We start from the raw sequence: 5403 nt of genomic DNA, 5'->3' as shown, positions 1-5403 counted from the left end.
TCTTACCCACTCAGATGCTTCCCTTAATGGTAAATGACACGAGCCAAATGACATACAGTACCGTAGCCCACATGCACATCAGTGTATCATCTCTAAAAGTCTATATATATAATTTATATATATATATATATATATATATATATATGTCAAAAAAGGCAAATGAAGAAGAACCACACCGAAACGGACTTTGGAAACAGTTGGTATAATTTAGGAGTCTTTTTGGAGGCTCTGGTGTTTAAAATGGGGGGGTAGAAGAGGAAAGGAACACTTTCTTGCATACAACAGACCTTAACTTTAAACTGTGTAAAACTTTAAATTGATAACTAATTGTGACGTTTGTCCTTGATTTTGCCGAAAAGACACAACTCCACACAGGGCCAGCTAGGAGTATACTGTGAAACCACTAATCTGAAGTAAATAATAGAGGATACAGTGAACAAATGCATTAGTCCTGAACCTGGACGCTCTCTGTCACACGTCAGAAGTGGCATTTAATAGTGATAACCCGAGAGGACGCCAGCAGGCACAGGGTCATAGACGTCACAACATCACGCCTTTTTTCTTTTTTTTATAATCCCACAGCCTGTCACTTACACTTCAAAACATGAACGTGTCACAGTTTCCTGGTAAAAGGTTGGAACTGTCTGAATTTGGTTGAGGTAGTTGTGAGCGCTTTGTCCCGACATTGAAGAGTGTGACTACAGCGCCACCTGTTGATGATGGCTGGGTGAAGGAGGAGAAACCAATGGACATTTTAAAGTAGACTGCTGAATATTTTAATGCTAATAATATGAGGACAAGGAGCTTCAATCATCCCCCCAACCATATGTCAGGTACAGTTTGCAATATTTTTAAAGTCCCATGTGGCCATCACATAGAAATCGGAGCGGATTCATTCTTCAATCAAAAGGCCGTCAGGAAAACAAAAAGGCGCAGGACTGTGGTTGTGTAGAAAAGCATGGTGGGGCAAACAAAGAGCAGGCTCATGACCCATCCTCCTACACTCTCAATCTCTCAAAGACTCGAATGAACAATCACTCTCGATGGAGGCACAGCTTGAAGAAGTAAATACTTTCATTTACATTGATCGAGTGTGGTTTTCCCATATCTGGTGTCCATTTTAACAACACAAGGTGAAACAGAGACATGCTCCACTTGGTTTAGTCCTTGTTTGACATGTCCAAAGTAACTTCTGATAACCTCTGTTGAAACCCCCCCAACAAGGAGCACTAAAATGCAGGTGTTTGGCTGGTTTTGGGGAAAGTGTTTCACAGAAGTGACTGTACGTGTGATTGCACGTGTAAGCATGTGTGCTCCTGCATTTGCAAGTATGTGTTTGTGTGTGTTTCCATCTCTGTCGGTCTCCATCTTGCTTTTGTGTCTTTGCAGTTGCTACGCCGAAACTATCTCAATGCCCTGTAAGGCATTATAATGGACCCAGGAAGAGCATCTGGCACTTTGAGACGGCAAAACCGATCTCCCCGCATCGACCTGCCACTCTCCCCCCCATCCACCATAATACGGTTTTCACATTTCATTCTCCTCAAGCGCCACGATAGACTGCGCAATCACAAAGACCCAATTAGCTGAGAGGGGAACACGATTTTGCTCGGGGACCGACCGACCAATCGAATCGGGCGGCGTATGGTGAGGACCTATGGGGCAGCAGCGCAGGTGGGTGGGACATGGCTTCGGGGCGGAGGGGACACAGTGACATGGATGGAGAACGTTCCGTTGTTTCTGGTCATTTGTGTCACCAAAGTTTTGATTGATGATGGTCGGGATGTTTTCCCAGTCTCCCCTGAGATTCCCAGCTCTCTGGAGGGGGTTTCCACAATGATCCCCTGCCTCGAAACTCCACTTTAAGTTTGGCCCTTCGCCCTACGCCACAGAAACACACACATCTACACAGACTTTTTGTTCCATTTGGGGCCCCAGATGGTCTGCTGCCCACACATCTGTATTGTAAAGCACTAAATATAGGCCCTGTGCTTGTTTGTTAGTATACATGATCATGTGAACTCTCATACACATACAGAATCTCTGAGGTTCTAATAGTGGAGAAGAGAAGCGAAAGAACAGGAAGAAATAAAGCAAAGTACATATGAAGTCGCCAAATGTAAATTTGTGCATGTGTGTGAGAGTGTAAAGAGAAAAGCCCGAGGGACGGTAGGTGTGTGGGCGGCTGAGAGAGATGAACAAAAGAAGCAGAGAAGAGAGATGAGGAGCACGGCATTGCCAGTGAGGATTTGATTGGTTGGGTGGGTGGTAGTGGTGTGAGGGGGGTTTTTGGGTGTTGAAAAAGGATCTTCCCTCAAAGCCTCGCTAAGATATTCCTGGAGGGAGTTAGGGTTTCATTTGGCTTGCAGTCCTACACAGAGTGCTTACATTGAGCTGGGAGCTAAAACCATTTAATATTCATACAACTAAACTGATATTCTCTGGGTTATACGACAGATAATAGTCACATTTTCTAAATCTGTACGAGATGAGTGTGTGGTTGAACTCCTTGGGTCGACAAAGCGTCATTAGCATGTCAGAGGCGTTTCGTTGGTTCTCTCCATAACAGCTGCTAGTCTGGCAAATTACTCAATTCATTTTCGTGTGGATGTGCATCCATGTTTATGCCCGCGTGTGTTCAGTGTAAACAAAGGAAGAAGCGAACAGACGGTTTCATCAAAATCACCAAAACACCAAAAGTGTGTTTGTGTGTGTGTTTGTACCGAGCATCATGTGCTCACTTTGATGACTGAAGAAATCTCCTCCACCATCTTTGCTTTGGAGAGTATATACAGTATGTGTGTGTGTGTGGGCACGTGGAGTGTGTTTGGGTGGCGTGTTTGCATGTGATTGCATAAACATGGTGTCGGAGTGATGAGATGTTCTCTCCATCCATCTGTTCTGTTGGCATTTACATCTTAAGAGGGCTATAACAGAGGAGAGGCAGACAGAGAGAGCTCAGGAGAGACGGACATAAACAGCGCGGTGAGGAGATTCAGCGATAATGTTGGTTTTTGTCTGTCAGTCACCAGAGAAATAACACACTCTCAGGTCACCTGTGGAGCTCTGAGGCTCCATTCTGACGTGATCTTTTAGCACAGCTGAGGGTTTCTAAGTATCTGCGAGAGGTTGTGGGAGACAGAAGCTGCAAGCGTGTCTTCCTGTGGATGTGGTTAGGGGATTTTTTTTAAATTTTGTTTTGTGGGTGTGTATGTGTGCCTTTGTATGTACGAGAGACGGAGGGAGAACTCATTGTTCTGTTCCTCCTTATCTACTGTCTCGGTAGAGAGCTCGTGCAGTTTCCCCCCTCAGCGCTGTGACCCGGCTGTGATACCGCACGCCCTCGTCTTTGCAGATAACAGACCACCCTAAAAATACTCCTCTTTCTACCACTCCACTCTCGTCCCCTCTGTTCTCCTCACCTTTTCTGGCTCACTGTATCCTCCGGAGTCTCCCCGGCCAGGAGTTAGCTCTGCCAGACTAAAATACCTCTGGGCACTTCCTGGTGTCGTAGAGGTCTTCTAATTCTATATTTTCCCCATCTTTTCATCTTCTGCTTTTCACTCTGTTTGGAGGCCGTGGATGTTACAGCGTTGGTTTGAACAACAAAAAGTGTAGCTCAGACTGTTACATCACAAGTTTTCTTATAATTTTCCACAATAATTCCTCACCCCCCCCACAGCTACTTCAGTCACCCACAGTCTGGACACACAGGGCAGATGGCATGTAGGAGGAAGCGGTGAGGACAGAATCAGACCGGCTCACATAATTATACATCAAGTAATTTACCATAACTCCTCAATAAAATATTGAAGAGTGCATTGTTTTTTCATGCCTCACAGCTTTGACAGCCTGGAACAATGCTAATTATGATAGAATAGGCATTTTATTTTTTGAAGATCATGCCACAGCCAAGTGCTTTGAGAGATTTTTTTTTTTTTATCTCTCCGCAGCCTCTCTGGTTTTCTAAACCCTCCTCTGTTGTGAAGTGCTTTTAAAGGATACTGACAATGCCCCTTTCTGTGGGTTTGAGGAAGTTTCTTGCTAATTTAAAATGCTTTTATTCCAAGATACTTTGCCACATTTGACATGTGCGGTTAGAAAGCTCCCATTTAGTTCTTTTTTTTGTGTGTATGCCTATGTGTGTGTGTGTGTGTGTGTGTGTTGTGTGTGCATCCTCGCCTTTTTTCAGCCCCAAACCCACGCAGGTGACCATAAGGGGCCTTGTGTGGGTGGACAACTCAATGGTGACCCCCTCTCTTTACCCTCACCCTCCTCTTCCCTCAAGTCCCCTCCCCTTCCCTCCTTTCTTGTCCTCTGTCCATCAGTAGGAGTTCAAAAAGAAGGGCCCAGGAAGAGAAAAAGTCCACGCCACTCACCGCCAAACAAATAATCACCAAAATATCCAAAAAATAAAAGCTAAATAAAAAAATAAAATGTTAATAGAGTAAATGCACGTTTTTTGATCATGAAGATGAGAGACAAATAGGGAAACTCTTGTAAAGAGGCACTGAATTAATCAAAACAATTTTTTTTTTATAGAGCAATCATTTTTAAAGTTGCATTAATCATTATTGTTTTTTTTTTTTTACATTACATAAGGATCAATTGTTGTGTAATAAAATTAATTACTCATTTAGTATCATTTTAGCATTGTGTTACTATTTTTGTTACCTCTTACTGCTCTCACCAACTTTTGTTTCCAGTCACAGAAATCAGCTGTTTTCAGTGAGAAACGTTTCATAAACCCACTGTGAATCATATCTGTCCAAAAGTAGCTGCTGAAAATTTGGTGGAAAATAAGAGATAGTAAAGAGCAGAACAGAGCTAAAAGAGCAGTGAATGCAGGTCCCCAGAACAAAACTTTACATGAATATAACAAAATAAAGGAAAGAAGGAAAGCAATTCCCAGACATCACTTTACTAAGTGGTGTGGAATTATTTAAGTTGCAACAACTGCTTACTTTAATCATTGATTAACCCCCCCCCCCAAGCATTCTCTATATCAATTGGTTAATAATTTGGTCTACAAAATGTAGGAACATAGAGACAAAATGAGAGTCCAAGGTGACATTTCAAATTGTTGGTCTGACCAACAGCCCCAGAAATATTACAATTTCAATGATATAAAACAGAGAAAGGCAGAGAATCTTCAAGTTTGATTATACAAAACTGAGTTGGTTTTAAGCAAATAAAAAAAAATGAATAGGTTAATTAGTTTAAAAATGATTTCCTATTTATTTTTTATTGATAATTAATTGATTAATTGAAGGTTTGTTTCAGCTCTAAAATGGCCAATCAATATATTAAAATGCAAATAGTAAATAAATAAATAATTAAAAATAACTGTAGTAAAGTTATTAGTGTGTGTGTGTGTGTGTGTGTGTGTGTGTGTGTGTGTGT

This window comes from Brachyistius frenatus, unplaced genomic scaffold (assembly GCF_029030835.1).
Source record: "Brachyistius frenatus isolate BFR_SWC_R1_liver_20210118 unplaced genomic scaffold, ASM2903083v1 Contig_61, whole genome shotgun sequence".
Taxonomy (NCBI): Eukaryota; Metazoa; Chordata; class Actinopteri; family Embiotocidae; genus Brachyistius; species Brachyistius frenatus.
The sequence above is the reverse complement of the archived record's forward strand: the minus strand, read 5'-3'. Positions refer to the sequence as shown.